The following is a 20,294-nucleotide window of genomic DNA, read 5'->3' as shown; positions in this document are numbered from 1 at the left end:
GGGAGCAACTCGGGGTTCGGTGTCTTACCCAAGGTCACTTCGGCATGTGGAGTCACGTGGGCCTGGAATCGAACCGCCGACCCTACGATTAGTGGACGACCCGCTCTACCACCTGAACCACAGCTGCCCAAATAAAACCCACAAAAGTAAAAAAAAACCTCAAAAAACAAATCGCACTGCACATTTTGAAAAAAGAAAAAAAAAAAAAAAGCAGCCGCAAAATCAAGTATTTTTGACCGCGACAATCACAAAAAACCGCACGAGCTCCTGTACGGACAGGAGCGAACTCGCAGGTGTGGCGTGAGCTAAAACTTCCAGTAATGCAGCTCAGCTACTGCAGCACTTCAGCAACCATAGACACAAACGAACACTTCCTCCTTTTATATAGCACCGTCCCTGTTGTCCTAACTGAATACCTGGCCTTATTTGTCTTCATTCATGGACTTCTTTTGGATTGCATTTTAAATGACTGTGCTTCACAAAAAGTCCTTTAAATACTGTATGTGCGTGCGATCGTGTGTGAAATAAACAGACTAGTTAAACTTGCCAGTGTTCTCTGCATACAAAACTGCAATACCTCATGACAGTTATAACAACATGTGAAGCCTATCCACCGAAGTTCACGTCAGCGAGTCTGTGTTTCTTGTATAAATGCCCCTCGGAACACTTTTTGAAGAAATTCATTCGTATCCAGTTCGATAAATGAGGCCCGGTGTGTTTACCAGGCATTTACGAGAGTCCGAGAGAAAGAGGAGGAGGTCTTCCGTCTTTATTTCTATTCGTTAGGAACCCTGCAGTCTCACAGCTTGACAAATACTTTCACATCAACGGTCTTTCCCTCTGTGCTGGGATTAAATCTATCAATTATGCATTACACATCCATTTTCGATTTCCGCCTAAAAGACTGACGTCCCCCCCCCGGCCTCGCTCCCCCAAGGGCAGGCGCGGAGCTCGGAGCGAAAGGACACCTGTAATGGAGGCAAAACTGCAGGACAACACTATAATGGAGCACCCGGGAGGAGTGATTATTAGCAATCAATCACAACAGCTTTTGTTACTTATCAGCATCACCGTTATTTGTCGACTACATTATCGGTGAATGGCGTATGCGCTTATTGGTTTGTACTGCAAACAAGAGGACTGTTAATCATTGAAGAATATAAACAACACGCTCTGCTTTATGGAGCGAAAACAAAGCCAGGTTTAGACTGTCAACCAAGCTGGGTTTAATTTCTCCCATTCAGCAGTGTCTTGTACCCAGGATGGGAACTCCACGCTCTCGGGATTCCATTTCATTCGATTCAGTGAGATCTGATCCCTCTGCATTACGACTAACTGTTAATTTCTGTCAGCTTGATTATCCTATAGGAGTGCTGAAGAAAATCCCTCGACGGGCGACACTGGAATACGCCGCTCATTTGCATACATCCCAAATCACAATTAAAGCTCTAGCATTTGAAATTCAGGTAACTCCCAAAAGAGAAAACTATATATAAAGATTTCTTTCGGATTGCGACACGTGACCAGATCAGACATTTTGACAGGTGGTAACGGATTACAAAACGTAACTGATTAGGCTTATGTGCATAACTACGCAACTAATTTGATCAAACCCCTGAAATTTATCAGGTGAAGAAATCACGCTTGGCTAGGAAGAAAAAATGAGGATTCTTCAGACAAGTTCGCGCTGACAGGAAGGCTATTATACCCCCAACTCCACCACCCCTACCCAAAAAAAACCAACACAGAGAACCTCGAGGCAGATCACCACATCAGGTTCCACTTCTGTCAGCCAAGAACAGGAATCTGAGCCTATGTGAAGTCTCGGAGTCCAGACAACATTTTTTCCTATCTTCAACCGTACAGTTTTGGTCAGCATGTACGCCGAACCAGTCTGACCTCTCTCATTCAACCCACAGAAGTACTGCTTACTGGATGTTTTTTTGTTTTTCGCACCTGTCTCTTTAAACTCAACAGACTGTTGTGGAGGGGGGAAAAAAAAATCCCAGGATGTCAGCAGTTCCTGAAACGCTCAAGCCCATGTGACACTAACAACCACGCCACGCTCAAAGTCACTGATATCATATTTCCTCCATTCTGATGCTTCATTTGAACATTAACTGGAACTCTTGACCTGTAACCGCATGATTTTCTGCACAGTGCTGCTGCCACATGATTGGCTGATTGCATAACTGTACAGACGTGTAGTGATAACGTGGTCGAGGTGTTTTTATTTATAGCTGCATAAAAGTAGAGGCGTCAAAGTATATTATATGTAGAAAAACTTGAACAGGTTTTTTTTGTTTTGTTTTTTTTTAGCCGTTTCCCAAAATTCAAACCCAGTGACGGTTTTGTTTTTTTTCCCCGCTGACTGCACTGCACAGTTGTTATTTTATCACCAAGTCCTGCTGAGTGATTTAGCTAGTCTGGTAAGCATTTAAAGGAATTCTGTTACACTAAACCTCAAAGGAAAATGTATCGAGCACGTTTGTCAAATGCGTGGATTCCATATCATTTTAAAGGGAGGTTTCCGTTCAAGAACTGGTCAGGCAAGCACAAAAAATATCAAGTCACAAACGTATTTCGGATTATTAACACGAATTTTGTACCTTAAAGTTTCATTCTCAAAAGACAATCCCTGAATGATTTGCGTATTAGCTTGTACACTAGCCATAGCCTTGTTGCTCCTGTTAGCTGTATTCCTATTGTATAGCACCAACACCTTTAATTACAGAATCCCCTCCCACAAGTTTACTTGGGGGGGGGGGGGGGGTGCATTATTAGTGTTATTAGTGCTGTTCTGGCTGTAAAGCTCTAGAACAAAATGACAAGGTTCATCACCTCAATTAGCGGCCCTGTGCACATCCTGTTTAAGAGGGCATGTGTGTTTACATGAGAAACTGAAAGTGGGTGGATGTGAGGTGCTTGTGTGAAAACATTGTGTGTCTGTGTGTGTGTGTGTGTGTGTGTGTGTGAGAGAGAGAGAGAGAGAGAGAGTGAGTGAATGTGTGTGTGTGTGTGTGAGAGAGTGTGAGAGAGAGTGAGTGAGTGAGGGAGTGTGTGAGTGAATGAGTGTGTGTGTGTGAGAGAGACAGAGAGAGAGAGAGAGAGAGTGTGCGAGCGAGCGAGAGTATGTGTGCGCGTGTGTGTGGGGTGGGGGCGCATAACACCCATGACTTCCTGTGGATGGAGTAGCACATGGCTAGCAAGGCTGTGTAAACAGGAGGGTCGTGAAACGGATATTGATTCAGTGCTGTGACGGAGTGCTGGAGACAAACATCACTCTCACCGGCATTGTGCCATTTAAAACCACACATCTACAGGTTCATCAAAAATCAGGGCTCGGACAAGGTTTTCTCCGACTCCAAACACATATTTGTGAACGGTTCTGGCTAATGTACACTACAGAAATGGCCAAGTGTGTTCATTTGTCATCTATTTTACACAAAACTCAATCAGAGCGTTTGATTTGAGGATGGATATGAGGGGATGTCACCGTGGCCAGTTACATACAAATAAACCATCCATTTTATTTGAAGCATTTTAAATGCTCATTGTCTAGATTGGAATTCATCCATATTTGCGATGTACACAAGTCCCTGTGGATGTATCAGGAATTTTTCAATACAAAGCATGCTCATACCAGACCGCAGTCACGCTTCCATTTGAACAAGTTTTAATCTAATAAAATACCCTTCAATCTACCCGCTTCCACAGAGATGAGCTCGGAGACGGCCATGATTGGACAGTGTCATCGTGATTGACAGGGGAGAGAGAGTACGTCACAGAGGCAGCACAGCTCTCTTGACACCTAGCCGTAGATGGCTGAGGTATTGTTGGGATTCAAACTATGTTGCCACATCAGCCATGTCATAATGACACAACTTCAGCTGTCCCCGTCCCCCATGTTTCAGTAACACTCATATATAAGACATTAGTATATCCTGATGAAAATGAAGTGCGCTGTTGTGTCGGAACGCGTGTGTGTGGTGCGGATTAAATGGAGAGTCACTACTCACAGATCCTACAATTCAGCCATGATGCTTATGCAACACGTCCAGTGTGAATTTGGGGTAGCGCAACAACTAAGGCAAACTGCACTCAAACCTTATCATCCGTGTTTAAAAGCAAAAACCAAAAAACAAGTAGAATAACCAACTGGAGGTCGGCCGATAGTGGATTTTACAGATGCTGATAACTAAGCTGGTTAGAACCTGCCGATAACCGAGTAAACATCTGACTGATGCTGAAGGAATAAACTGAATAAAATATTGCTACATGTATTACTATATAATATTGTAATATATACATACATACATATATTCTGCTCTAACATACAACAGTCTATAAACGGCAGTCCATAAACGCTCTATAACGGCGGCTCCGACGGCAGCGGTGGCCGTCTATAAACGCTCTATAACGGCAGCAGTGTCAGCCGTCTATAAATGCTCTATAACCACGGCTCCGACGGCAGCGGCAGCCGTCTAAAAATGCTCTTAACGGCAGCATCCATCTATAAACGCTCTATAATGGCGGCTCCGACAGCAGTCTATAAACGGTCTATAACGGCAGCAGTGGTGGCCATCTATAAACGCTCTATAATGGCGGCTCCGACAGCAGTCTATAAATGCTCTATAATGGCGGCTCCGACGGCAGTCTATAAACGCTCTATAACGGCAGCAGCGGCGGCCATCTATAAACGCTCTATAATGGCGGCTCCGACGGCAGTCTATAAACGCTCTATAACGGCAGCAGCGGCGGCCATCTATAAACCCTCTATAATGGCGGCTCCGACGGCAGTCTATAAACGCTCTATAATGGCGGCTCCGACGGCAGTCTATAAACGCTCTATAACGGCAGCAGCGGCGGCCATCTATAAACCCTCTATAATGGCGGCTCCGACGGCAGTCTATAAACGCTCTATAACGGCAGCAGCGGCGGCCATCTATAAACCCTCTATAATGGCGGCTCCGACGGCAGTCTATAAACGCTCTATAATGGCGGCTCCGACGGCAGTCTATAAACGCTCTATAACGGCAGCAGCGGCGGCCATCTATAAACCCTCTATAATGGCGGCTCCGACGGCAGTCTATAAACGCTCTATAACGGCAGCAGCGGCAGCCATCTATAAACGCTCTATAATGGCGGCTCCGACGGCAGTCTATAAACGCTCTATAACGGCAGCAGCGGCGGCCATCTATAAACCCTCTATAATGGCGGCTCCGACGGCAGTCTATAAACGCTCTATAACGGCAGCAGCGGCGGCCATCTATAAACCCTCTATAATGGCGGCTCCGACGGCAGTCTATAAACGCTCTATAATGGCGGCTCCGACGGCAGTCTATAAACGCTCTATAACGGCAGCAGCGGCGGCCATCTATAAACCCTCTATAATGGCGGCTCCGACGGCAGTCTATAAACGCTCTATAACGGCAGCAGCGGCAGCCATCTATAAACGCTCTATAATGGCGGCTCCGACGGCAGTCTATAAACGCTCTATAACGGCAGCAGCGGCGGCCATCTATAAACGCTCTATAATGGCGGCTCCGACGGCAGTCTATAAACGCTCTATAACGGCAGCAGCGGCGGCCATCTATAAACGCTCTATAATGGCGGCTCCGACGGCAGTCTATAAACGCTCTATAACGGCAGCAGCGGCGGCCATCTATAAACGCTCTATAATGGCGGCTCCGACGGCAGTCTATAAACGCTCTACAACGGCAGCAGTGGCGGCCATCTATAAATGCTCTATAATGGCGGCTCCGACGGCAGTCTATAAACGCTCTATAACGGCAGCAGCGGCGGCCATCTATAAACGCTCTATAATGGCGGCTCCGACGGCAGTCTATAAACGCTCTATAATGGCAGCAGCGCCGGCCATCTATAAACGCTCTATAATGGCGGCTCCGACGGCAGTCTATAAACGCTCTACAACAGCAGCAGCGGCGGCCATCTATAAACGCTCTATAATGGCGGCTCCAACGGCAGTCTATAAATGCTCTATAATGGTGGCTCCAATGGCAGTCTATAAACGCTCTATAACGGCAGCAGCGGCGGCCATCTATAAACGCTCTATAATGGCGGCTCCGACGGCAGTCTATAAACGCTCTACAACGGCAGCAGTGGCGGCCATCTATAAATGCTCTATAATGGCGGCTCCGACGGCAGTCTATAAACGCTCTATAACGGCAGCAGCGGCGGCCATCTATAAACGCTCTATAATGGCGGCTCCGACGGCAGTCTATAAACGCTCTATAATGGCAGCAGCGCCGGCCATCTATAAACGCTCTATAATGGCGGCTCCGACGGCAGTCTATAAACGCTCTACAACGGCAGCAGCGGCGGCCATCTATAAACGCTCTATAATGGCGGCTCCGACGGCAGTCTATAAATGCTCTATAATGGTGGCTCCAATGGCAGTCTATAAACGCTCTATAACGGCAGCAGCGGCGGCCATCTATAAACGCTCTATAATGGCGGCTCCAACGGCAGTCTATAAATGCTCTATAATGGTGGCTCCAATGGCAGTCTATAAACGCCCTATAACGGCAGCAGCGGCAGCCATCTATAAACCCTCTATAATGGTGGCTCCAATGGCAGTCTATAAACGCTCTATAATGGTGGCTCCAATGGCAGTCTATAAACGCTCTATAACGGCAGCAGCAGCAGCCATCTATAAACCCTCTATAATGGTGGCTCCAATGGCAGTCTATAAACGCTCTATAACGGCAGAAATTAAGGAACCACTCATCGATTACGATCCTATACAAGCACACCTGTTGTCTTTTATTCCTTACTAAGCCAGTGAAAGAAGTCTTTCGCTGAAACCGTGAGGCCTGTAGTTAATGAGGCAGGGTCACGAGATCATTTTTGGTTTATGGGTCTAAATGTAATTCACAATGGTAATTTATTTTTATACTTAGGCAGTAAAACATGACTGTAATTGTTAAAATGTCCATATATCTAGATTCATACTAAGAGGTTTCTAGAACATAAAGCTTGTTTGGGTTATTAAAGGACATCAGATATGTTAAGTAATCATCTGCTAATGGTGAAGCGGAGCAGTCAGATGGATCGAATTGTGTGGTGTAGCAGAAAACTATTCCAGCTGTGGTAAGAAGAGCACTGTGTGTGTGTGTGTGTGTGTGTGTGTGTCTGTTTGCTAATTGATAAGTTAGATAAAGTTTTTCTTGAACCCAACATCCTCTCTGAAAATATAATCCATCTAAGTGTCATATCATAACGCTTAAAAAAAAAAAATGTACATCTTATAAAATTTGAAACTGCGGTGTTGCAAAACAAAAGCAACTGGTTTGAAGGAAGCAATTTATCCTGAAGTGTGGGTTTTATCCTGTAAGGTATGAACATGCTCATCCTGTGGTCCTGCTTTATCAGCGTCCTCTAGAAATTTCCACATGAAAGAAAAGCAGCTTCTGTTCACTTCACTTTGAATATTTCCAAGGATTTTTCTTCAAAATAAACACAATGACTGTAATTTCACAATATTCTAACCACATTTTTAAACTCTTTCAATGCCAGTGCCACACACACACACACACACACACACACACACACAGTAGCAGAGAGATTCTTATAAACCACCTCATTACAAACACAAGTGCGATCCACACCAGCTCTGCATGCGTCACCAAACCGAACATCTACTAGAGAGATAAAAGAAGCCCGTGCTTTAGAAATGGAAGATAATCTGTCTCCAAATCAGAAGAATAAAAGCAGAAGCACTTGGCAGCATCTCCCAGGGTTCCTGACGGGTTGGGTTTGAAAGGAAGTGGAACAATAGAGCTGCTGGCTGCATCCATATCAGTCTTCTATCATTCGGCTAAAAAAAAAAAATGAGTTTGTGTGCATGTTTGCAGGACTGATGGTATAGGATTTAATCAAGCTCAAGGGGTTCAGATACAAATCATTCTGCTAGAGAAGGGATATTTAAAAGGTACTTGAGAAAAAGTCTATGAAAGATAAAAGGAGCACATCACGTTCATATTTGTAATATCCTAAGAAGGCATTCCGAATCAATCAATCATGTCCATGTCTGATTGCTGTTCAAAGATTGCCCATTTTTACTCGTTATTTGCTCATCTTCATGCGTCATCATCCTCGTAAAATACAACTCACTGCATTTAGTGATGCACAAAGACACACTGAATAGATTTACCGCATTACGGGAAGGATGAAGAAATATACAGGATACTAACTCTGTAGTGCATGGGGCTTTAAGCATGAAAGAAAGAACACCAAAATCTCATAGGACGGGACTCTGAGCAGGTTAACTCAAGTTCTTCCAAACCAACCTCGGCAAACCCGGTCTTCACTGAGCTTGCTTTGTGCACAGGGGCATTGTCATGCTGAAGCATGTTTGGGCCTCTTAGTTCCACTTTCATTCTACAGCATACAAAGACATTCTATACAAATGTGTGCTTCCAAGTCTGTGGCAACAGTTTAGGGAAGAACCACATACAGTATATGGGTGTGATCGCCAGGTGTCCACAAACTTTTGGCCATATATACACTACATATGTACTACAGTGCAGTTCTCGATGTGTATTGATGCATGTAACTACCTGGCCATATGTTATTACATTATGTTAGCTACCATTTTGAAGGAGAGTCAGTGAGGTTACGGGGACTGGGCAGCACAATGGAGCGTCCACTTGCCCAGTGGGCTCGATAATTTATCCACGCCTGCTGTGAATATATCAAAATGGGATTTTCTTACTTTAGGATTTTTTGATTCAATTCCCTTCCACCAGCTAACCCTCTCCTATCACATGACAACTACCAACCGGGGACGGTGAAGACAAACGCACCTTTTCAGACTGTTACACGTGCTGCATCACAGGACGGTGTAACACACTCAAAGGAAAGTGCTATCAACCCTCTTCGACATACGTGACCGATGCGCAACTGGCAGATTACTGCACTGAACATATGACACACTTTGTTCTACGTGTCTTTTTCCCGCAACAGAATATCGCAGCAAGTTGCTACGGTACCAAGATGTTGGTACTGGATAAGTATAGGATATTGGCTCATATTCAGAGCTGTGAGATCGGTATTGTATCAAAAATGGGATTGGTGTCTTCCTAATTTTCAGATATGGTAGTACGTGTTTACATTTTTTATGCTGATGAATACAGAATCATCTTCCTCCTCCTAAGGCAGACATACATGTATATGATAGTGTCAAATGATTTAATAAAATCTCGTGTATATAAACTACAAGAGACATTCGGCATCGTGTGCGGTCAGAGCCCGAAATGAAAAGGTCCCAATTTCATCTCCCTTTGTAGGGAACCATGTCACATCTGATCACTTTGTTCCAGAGGCAGTCGGTGCCTGCCAATGCCATGCATTCTCTTTCAATGACATGCTAGGTTAGAGAATGGAGGGGGAGAAGCTCATAAAGCAAGCAGACGCCATAATGCTCTCTCATTATACTCATCACCCACACAGATGGACATTTAGCAACATGCAGCACAATCCCAGCAAGAGGTGACATTGTGCCTTGCACTTTTCAATGAGCCATGCTCCCTGGCTTTTAATGTCTTTAAGGAAGAAACCTCATTACCCTTACGCCTCATCCTCAGCAATCTGATGCAAAAATAAGATCGTTCAAGGGGGAGGGCAGGCGGGCTGGGAAGCGAAGCGAGTTCATGCTGAGTACACATTTTAATAGCGGGACCATATTGTCTCCACAGCCCAGATTAGATGATGTTAAGTGTGCTAGTCTGCGTCCAGCCTGAAGAAAGGCAGATAATTAAGATCAGACGGTGGAACAGGCACGGCGTGCCAGGTCAGGCAGGACACAAGCTGTACAAGAGCCCCTGGCATGCCATGGTCGATGGGCAGTAAAGTAATATCTCTCTTCACCCTCTGGCACTTTGTAATGTGGCCAGTAAGCAATGCATTCCCTGCATTTATCTTCCATACTGAGGTCACATATTGTACATGTTCAGGCTGTTTGAGTTTACATTTGTGGGAGGGGGGGGGGATGATGATCAGGGTACATCGTATCTATTCATAAGCATGGAGGTGGAAATGGGCACACACACTAAAAGCTGACAGAATTTTTTAAATGAGCAATTAGATGCACAATCCAAACCCCTTACGCTAATGAGCTTTTGGAAAGGTAATTCTGGGAAATGTTTTAAAAAGCATAGTCAGTCGTTTTATTATAACGGAGAGCCAGGCATGTTGGAATTCCTACGTTTAAGAAGTCTGAACGCCGTCTGAACAATCAAGGCAATAAAGAACTTCTCTAAGGGGATTGTTTTTTTTGCAAGCGGTAGAACCAATATCTCTACTTTTGTTTCACAACGGACTGAAATAGTGAAAAGGATAAAGGTTATGAAAACTCATTATGTTTGCGAATCAGTGAAGACGTATCCTAATAAATAAAAAGGCACAAATAAGATTACTAATTCAAAAGGAAAAATAAAAAAAACACACAAGGTTTTTATACAGTCTACACTAAAATGTTAAAACAGGTCCATTCCCTTGGCCCACAGCAGTAGTTAAAACAACAATCCTAACTGTTGTAGCCCACATTGTACATCACAAAGATTAGATAAGGTGCTGGACAGATGCCCAGTCTAATCTCCTTTCCTGTCAGTCCTTGTGACTGGTGGAACATTGCTCAGTTGTTTCAGCCTCAGCTAGTGCACACATCACCTAGCATCATAGCAACAAGATAAACCCCTCCACAGCGTCACTACAATCATGAACACCATATTTACATGAAGCACCTGTTGATCTTCCCCATGATTGTTTCACATTTGGTTTAATGTTAGTCATCCCTGGTTTAAAACTGTCTCCATTTACAATAAAGTTATTTGAATCCAGCTTGATAAAACGAGGCACATTGTTTGAGCACTCCTTTATACCCTGAATTTACTTTTAACAGAAGACCTGAGAGTACAAACTCTAGTTCCATGCAATACCAGGAAATGTTCCCCTTGACATGTATGCTGGGAAATCCTTGAATTTTTCTATCTAGAGCTTTTTTTTTTTTTTTTGGTGGAGAAAATGGGGGGGGGGGGTTGGGGGGGGGGCTTTAAAGCTCTGAAAGTGCTCCCATGTGAGGTCTCATTAAAACACAGGGCTCTTTTGTTCCTAATCACAACCTAGCCACGTGTGTTTTCCCTTCTCAGTCAACACAGCTTTCTCTTCGCTAATTGTTAATGAGCCCTCAGAGATTCCACAAGGATCGTTCACGCAGGTCGAGGTCAGGAGCTATCCTGCTCCTCCTGCTCCTCCTACACATGCACAACTTTGTTAAATCAAACCATGGGGCCTGTGATGAGATCACATGGCCTGGCTGAAGGATTCCAGGAGTCTCACCAATGCATGGCCATGATATTGCAATCCAGAATATATGTATATGCCTAAAAATTCACTGGTATAAAATATAATCCCACCAGTTTAACACTTGCTGAATGGATGTGAATAAAGAGGAGGAGCCCAGAGTTAGCTAAGGCTAAAGCTATGTGTTTTCTACCTTGAAAATTACTGCATGACCATCATACTTCAACACACAGTGCTTTCATTATGTTTAGGTCTTTAGGCTCGACATGGATGGGCTCAGCTTTTGGATGCATTCCTGACACTTTATATGTCACTAAGCATGACGTCAGGCTGAGGCCCCAAATGTGATTAACGTTTAGGTGTAGCTGTGCATTTCCAAACTTCTGCCCAAGAAACAAAGTGCTGCTCTGTCAGAATCTGACTGTCGTCGACAGGCTTGCACAGAAATGCTGAATTCGTGACATTGGGAAGTCTGGGTTCTCCATACATACATACATACATACATACACATTATGCTGTGGTACGCAAACTATACAAGTGTTCACAGATACAAACATGAAATTTCACCTGGAGAGAGCCCAATATCCCAAAAAGTGCCTGATCCCTAAAACCATGCTTTCCCATGAAAAAAAAAAATGCAAGACCTGTCCATCAGGTCAATATGTGCTTGTCTGAGGAAACAAGAAAAGAAAACGAGAGTAAATAGTAAATGTGGAGAAAGGATTGGTTGGGGAGATGCAGGCAGCGAAGACGGTCTGTTCTGCAAAGAGAAGTGGAGATATAGCCGGTAATCCCCAAAATTAACACACTAACATACTGGTGTAGTGTACATTCAGCATTAGAGCCTTCATGCAACATCAACAGAAAATGGCGCTTTTTTTTCACTTTTGTTTTTGTAACAAAACAAAACAAAAAAACTTTACATTTTGATCAAAAATCTTACAAAAAACCTTTCAAATACCAAATAAAGGGGGGACCCTTTAGTCAAATCATTCACAAATAGAAATGCTCAGCCGATCATTCAATTTATGACCAAGTTGGAGCTCAGAAGTATTTCAGCTTAAAGTGCAAAACATCTGTTTAAATGGCTCTCCAAACTCACAATTCCCACTTGGAAAGCCAGAATTTCTGATGAGCCCATAAGTGTTATGCTGTGATGTCATTACAACATGGTAGCACTGCCTACAGTGCAAAGAACAAAAAAACGCTAGCATTTTGCAGATTTTCAACTTTCACACAAAAGTTTTGAGCAACTTAAAGTTTTTATTTTCATTTGCATTTCTTTAAGAAATTCTTTTAAATGAATCATTATTAATTTAAAAGAAGGCATAAAAGGCAGAACTACCGGTATCGGTATCGACCGAGATCACTCTGAATAATCGGTTATCGGTATCGGCTGAGAAATTTCGTATCGGTGCATCTCTAGTTGAAATCCTAAAGAACATTGAGCCACTGCATTCTAAAAGTAACATGAAATGCAAGGGAGTAACAGGATACGACAGGGAAAAGCTCGATCTTATCAAACCTTTGCAGAAATCCTTTATAGCGGTCGAGTCAAACTAGTGCGGTATATCACATCAGTGAGTTTTACCAGCATAGAAGCAGTGCCCTAATCCACGGTGATTTATCGCAGACTGACCTCATCATTAACATGTATGACTGCATGGAGGAAAGGAAAAGAGATCTCTGTGAATACCAGGCTAACCGTGCCCAAATGATTAGCGAGTTTTGTGTACGGAATAAGCGAGTACCAGGGAGCAGAGAGATATCAAGGTGTCCGGCACCCGGTTTTTATCCACTTAAGGCTTCTACACCAGTTACCACTCTGTACTCTACCAGTGAGTATGGGACGCATAAAGAAACTGGAGAGCATTCACACAGGCGCTGCCAAGTTTTGTTGCAGTTCCCCTTTAAGGTTTAACTAAGCTGTGTGTGTCCTCCGCAGTACTGACTTCTTGAAGGTTGCATACTCGTTCCGTGCCTCAACTCCTACACACTTTCTTTTCATCGAGTACGTTCAATGGAGTACAATACCTCCTTTCAAAGAGTTCAGATCCTCACCAAGCTTGATTACTGATGACCAAGGACAGACAGGAAAGTTGGCAATGTGACACTGGAAAGCCGGTAAACCGCCTGGAACAATAAAGCTATTTTCTAAACTCGCATAACTACAGACGTTTGTTAAAAGAAGTGCATGTCATACAGTACGAGAGATGACATTACAGCTGACAGGACATGAAGCACCATAAAGTTTCAAGTTTCTTCTCACCAACTTGCGCAAGTATGATGAATGACAAGAATTCAAACTCCATAACCTTCAGGTTTTGCACTGCTTGGTTCCAATCATCTGTAGCCAATTATCTAGCCTGTCATTCTTCCATGGCACATCTTGACCACCCATTGGTTAACATGAAGGCTACAAACACATCTTCCTGTTAGTACAAGGCCTCCCTCAGTGTAGTAGTCTCAACCTTGCGAATTTAGGGCTTTCAATACTAGAGAGCCTTCTGTCCCAATAGTGCCATTTTTTTCCTCCTCTAAACCTCACGGACTGCCAGGCCCAAATATCATAGTTTTGACAAACTGAAATCTGGACGACTATACAGCTAGAGTTGACCATCTATATGCATCTTATAACAGTTATACTCCATTTAAACACAGCCAGGTCATGACTTCAGACTTCATACTTCATGAGTTGGTCATCTAGGACCAGTGCTGAATCAAATCTACACCACAGGTCAACAATACTGTTAAAATAAGCTGAAAGAAGAAGAACTGACTATACCCTGTAACAAGGCAACATTTCAAACAGGGTTTTTTTTCCCCCCCAGGATAAAAAACAAATACTGTAGGTTAAAGAAAAAAGAAAAGAATGGCCAAGAAATCTGGCAGAAGTGTATTTTTTTCTGGCAGCAGTGTATATTGTTTTTATATTATATAAATAATGAAGGTGAATTTTAATTCTGAGAGAAACCAAAAGTTGTTCGGAAGATATGAAAAATGTTGAAGGCAGTCATGAAGGCAAGGGCTACTAGGGAATATTTATACCAAATTCTGGACTGACGTCCTGGGTTATTTTGTTTTTTAGGTTTCATTATCAATCTCTCATCATACCCTAATGAAGAAATAAAGAAGGGACGTCCATGAGACAATGAGAAACGTTTACCATGAATTAAAATGTCTTCTTCGTTTTGTCCTACAGGTATGCACAAAACTTCTGCACTAAACTACGGAGCAGAACGTAAACATAATAAATAAATGTATGCCGAGAACATTGATTAGTTTAAAATAAATCACAATCTCCTAATTTAAAAGTAATAATAATAATAAAAAATTTTTAAAAAACAGTTAACGAAGCCTTCAGGAGCTTTTGAATGTAATGTGACGAGCTGTCATTAAGCTACATGAATGAAGAATTAGTTACACGACACTGCTGTACTCATTCACTCAAAGCCTCTTGTTCCACTTTAATAAACGTATTCGTTCACTCAAGTACTTGATATCTCTTAAACACACTCTGTATGGATTTGGTAGTCTTCCAAACTAAAAATGCGAACTTTTCAAAAGACATGGGACTGGCACAAACCTCACTCTGACTTCAGGGTAAATTGAAACGAATTGCCTAATTAGTGAAGTAACGACACGGCTTGTTAAACAAAAGAAAAAAATGATCAAAACGTTGACGTAACAAGACAACTGGACAGAGAAGTACACGTTTATTCTCTGCTTCAAGTTCAAAACAGATGTTTCATCTGTTTGGAGTCAGTGGAGTGCCAGAGTGAAACAAAACAACGACATTGATATAAATGTAGACACTGATGCGTCTTGTCTATAGCAATAGACTAATTACTAATGGATAAGCATTACAGCGTAACTGTCTTCACATTCAGTCCTGCTAGCTGCTTATTCAGTACATCTTCTAATTCGAAGAGTTTCTATTTTGCACAGAACAGTTTCTATGGAGATTAGAGTGAAAGGAGTATGACTGTGTGAATAAGGTATAAGGTATGTGTTTGAGTATATATATATATATATATATATATATAATCATACTGTGGATGATTTCTGAGCGAGAACATATTGCTGGACCGGATTGTTCAGCGGTGACTCACTACAGCGTGTGCGAAAGAGCACAGACTGTCTCTGTTAAACAGTGTTACAGAAGAACGCTGAGGGACCTTGAGGACGCGTTATGCTTTTGCCACTCTTTTCAGCTGTTATGCTCCATCACCTGTCCTGATTGATGAACGGTGAAAAGAGCCCTCCGATTTGACCTCTCACTTCTGTGGATGAGAGCAGGACTCTTGGGTGAACATCGGGAAATGAAAGGTGATGAAGTAGAATTTGTTAAAAGAGGTGAAAGTATGGAAACAGCACTCTGATTTGACCCAAAACAATTGGAATGGACAGACTTTGTTCGTGGAGGAAAATGGAAGAAAACCCAGCTGTAAAGCTCCTCAGTTATCGTTATCGGTGAAGCTCGGCATCTAATCGGTTAGCATTTGCGGTTTATCGCATGGCTACAGAACGGAGGTCTACCTGAATGAAAACGCATGGAAACAAAGTGAGGACATTTAAGAAGTATGTTTCATTGCACTAACTGTTCGATAATTGGATGTTGCGGTCTTATGAAATTGTATCTAACCAACAAGAATTCTCTTATAGCTTTTAAATAACGCCATAAAGCCATTTCTGTCCAGTCTCTGCAGTTGCTGTATAATATTCGATACTCTGCGTATACAATATAAAAACCCCACATCCGTACGCACACATGACGTGTGTTTATATACTGTGCCTTAGTTTTCCCAAGAGGCCATGGGTTTGTTTTATCGGACTCCACTCGGTGGGTGTAGCAGCAGTTAAGCCATACGTTCCACCTTCTCTCTGGGAAACTGGTCGTTTACAAAGAGCTTGCTGTTTTTTAATGCAGCTATAAAAACTCTGAGGAACAACAGACAAACTAGAAGTGATGAGCGTCCTTATATAACCTTATACAAGCAAAAAAAAAAAAAAAAAAACTTTGTTAAATGGATTTCACTGAAAGAGTGATTCCGTAAGGGATAAATAAACGTTTCAGCCATGTTCACGTCTCCTGTTTGCCAAATCAACGAACGTGTTCTGAGAGTCCGAGTTTCTCTCTTTCTGCAAAGCACGGCAACACGGCCTGTACTCCGATTTCCTTCTAATGTATGGTTAGAGTATAAATTCGCTGTAGAATTATTTTCCAGAGTCGTTATCACCTAAAAGAAGAGTGCAGCAAGACATAAAAAATAAATAAATAAATAAAAAAGGAAGAAAGAAAAACGATAATCATCTTTTCTTCACTCTTTTGGAAGCTGAGAGCACAGAAATCCTCAAAATCTCAAAAGTACCTGCTTGACTGCACGGCCTTTTATGCAATCAGGTTAATTCTCAAGCTAAATTACTCCCACAAAAGGTGTCAATTTTTAAACAAACCTTAAACTATTACTGGTGTAAAGTGTGTAAAATCCAGTCTTAACCCCTCCGATCCAGTCCAGATTTAAAATAGTAAACATGTTCAATATTTACAAATCCTGTAGTGTGGCGAGACCACTGACTCTGATCATGACGTCCAATGCATTGGTTTCATTCCGAAGTCATGTTGGTTAATGAGATACTGTGCAAAATTGGAGGTTCCACGGATTAAGATTGTTGGTGGGGAGGACGATCATTTGTGGTGTTTTATTCTGGAGCAAATCTTGTAGTTCGTGGGGGAATAAATCTGGTTTTATACCTCGTCTTCTCTCATTTACTTTTACAGCGTTTGGCAGATGCCCTTTTCCGGAGCGACTTACATTTCTCTCATTTATACAACTGAGCAGTTGAGGGTTAAGGGCCTTGATCAAGGGCCCAGCAGTGGCAGGTTGGCAGTGCTGGGATTTTGCACTCACTGCCCTCTCACATTTTCAACACTGGTTAGGGCTGAATAAATCTTGTGCTGTAATTTTCTGTCCACTGGATTGGCTAATAGTGGCATAGTGTTTTTACTTAGATGCCAATTCACACAGGCAACAGAACACTATTTCGTTCACGTTTTTAACCCAACGTGACTGTCGCTCTTGCTGATCGATCTTCACAATCAGGCCAGGTTTCAGCTGAACTGGTCCTCATTTCACAGGAAGTGACAGGAGGCAAGCAGCAATGGCCAACTACCACCTCACCTTGTCTAGCAGGCTTCTACAACATCATTTTACTGTAAAGTCCCCCATGGTTTTCCATTTTAATTGTGCGTAATCGTGAACCGGTTAATATCAAAATTTCTAAATGCAATGTCGGATTGTTTCATCTGCATCAGTTTTTTTTTTTTTTTTTAAATGCTAGACTTATGACACGTTATTCTAGTGCATGAAAAAAAAAATCACATATAGTGTCCTGAAGGACTAAAAGAAATAACACTGGCTAACAAATCTAGTATTTACGATAGCAATTGCCCGATCAATCTTCCTTCCCTAATCTAATCATTAAGAACATATTTTAAGCAGGATATTCTCAACCAAAAATGTTGCTTCCATTCCGTTCGATCTCCATACTGTCTTCCTGTTCATTATTTTGAGCAATTGATTACAACGGACAGAAGGCTGTCTCACAGTGGCCTTGTTTGTTAAGGAAAATGGAAAACTGAGAGAATGAGATATTGAAACTGACAGAATGGGAAGCTATAATCAGCTTGATGAGACCATTTTTCAGGTGTATATATGATTAGTGTCCAGCAGTGTTTAAGGTCTTACCAAGCCCAGAGCAATGTCACATGTCCAAAGCTCCATTCCTACCCCAGGCGAACCTTTTTATTCTTCTTTCAGTCTCCACAAAAGGCTCGTTAAAAAGGCATCACTTACTTCAAAGTTATTGAGACTACACTAAAGAGGCACAAGCATCATTTACTGGCAGAATACAGAGTGTATTTACAGTGCTTAGAAGTTTAAGCCTGTAGGCAATAAGTCACACGGTACAGTGAAATGGAGAATGTTCCAGATCTTAGCCCTTAAGGGTTAACCTATGACCCTGATCCTTTCTCCCTTTTAATGAAGACATCCCCTGGCCACACAGACACATGCGACTTCCTTAACGTAACATGATCCTCACACAGGAATGTTGTGACCACACCGTGGTCTGCAAACCACATCACACACACACACACACACACACACACACACACACACACACAGAGTAACATTTATTCAACATGTTACCAGCTTGAACGGTTTCTATTAACTGTTCCTATTAACGGCACATTAAATGCCAGTGCAATTCAGATATTTGATTATTTCGGATATTAAACAGGACTAAGGCGGTACTTCATACACCGTGCACTGCAGTGTACTCCCTATTAATTCTACAGCACGGTTCTACTCATTCGCAATACAATGCTACCGGGATTTGAACGTTAATTAAATTTCATGACTAAATACTCATGAGCCGACGGGACCTCACAGCTCAGATAGTTCAGACTCGACTCAGAGATTCCAGTCTCAACTCAGACTAGCGTCTCAGAGACTCCGGGCATGACACAGACTTGCAGATCATAGATTCGTGGCTCAACTCAAAATCTGTTGCTCTGAGCCTCGACTCAGAGCTGGTGGCCCAGGGGTTCGAGATTCGACCCAGACTTGCAGCTCCGGGCCTCCAGACTCAGCTCAGATTTGCATAAAGTGATTTGTGAACATCTCTGGTGTGATCACTATTTGAGTATAAACAATAAAAGGTAAAATGAGCTAATTGTGTCAGTGGGAATATAGAATAATCTCAAGTCATTAGTGGAAGTAAAACTGTCTCATTCTAACTCATCAGCAGCTCGTGTCCATGGCACCAAGAGGGCCTAAATCTGCAAAACCAGCTGTCCTGTCCAAGCAAAATTTCACTACCTGTGTGTCTCTGAAAAGTTTATGACAGCAGACAGAATGTCTTCCAGTCAAGCCAGCCACTGCTACGGAGATTTAAAAAGAAAAAATAAAATAAATTTAAAAAAAAACACCAGATACTGGCATGGAGACAGTCAGGCATGAGAGATTCCCATCCAAAGCCTCCTGGCAGCTAGCTGGGCCCTACTCTGAGAGCCAGTAATCAATATTCATGAGGTGGATTGGGGAACCCAAAGCTCCAGAGTGCATGGCTAATGTTAGCATTATTTAGAATTTGCATTACCCGTGCTTATACGGCCAGCAGAGCGATGCACAAGGCTAATCCCGTCGGCCCAAGTGTGACAAGACTGATGGAACTAATTACCACAAGGGGTAGCTTTTAGATCGGACTTAAGCAGGAAGCATTGAGACATAAACAGAGAAAGCAAATGGTTCCACGATTCCATGCTGAAACTGAATTTTTCATGCTGAATTTTTATTTACCTGGCCTCCTCCTAATTTTATGGCTGTGGCACGCAAAATACGACTTTCAACAAATCTTGTGTGTTATACGAACGACACAATGCAATACACGCAATACAATACAAATTCTAACTGAAATACAAGACACCTTCATACATGCATTTCTACTTAGTTCTTATTCTTCGATTCTTCTAATATCTGCCGGACACTCAACTCAACCATCTCAAGATGAACTCCGCATGACGAGACATAATTAGAGGGTGCAGTCCAATGGGATCACTTCAAAAGTTAAAGAGATCAATCATCTCAACTACTGCATGATGAAGGGTCTTCTGAAGAACTCAATTAACTTTCTTTTAAAATACAGCTCTAAAAAGCTAACTTTCAAGCTCTGAGAAGGAAAAAAAAATGGTCTACAGAAAAGACTTTTCTGTATCACCTGAGGCTCTGACCCATGTGTGTAGGTTTAATGAAACTCATTTGGAACTCAAGTAACATAAGAGCAAGAAATCCACCAAGACCTTCACAGCCGGTTGTAATATTATATATTCTGTAGCGGTGTAGTCAAGGCCATACGCATGAACGTACTTTTTTCAACCAAGCTGTTTGTGTAAACTGATCTCTAAG

General features: G+C 42.4%; 1 protein-coding gene across 2 annotated transcripts in view; it reads right to left on the bottom strand.

Moving 5' to 3' along the window:
- The window catches only part of ctnnal1 (catenin (cadherin-associated protein), alpha-like 1), a 69,313-nt gene that overhangs the window by 37,228 nt on the left and 11,791 nt on the right, over window positions 1-20,294 (bottom strand). The window lies entirely within an intron of this gene.

This window comes from Ictalurus furcatus, chromosome 24, assembly GCF_023375685.1.
Source record: "Ictalurus furcatus strain D&B chromosome 24, Billie_1.0, whole genome shotgun sequence".
In the NCBI taxonomy this organism is placed as follows: domain Eukaryota; kingdom Metazoa; phylum Chordata; class Actinopteri; order Siluriformes; family Ictaluridae; genus Ictalurus; species Ictalurus furcatus.
The sequence above is the reverse complement of the archived record's forward strand: the minus strand, read 5'-3'. Positions and strand labels throughout refer to the sequence as shown.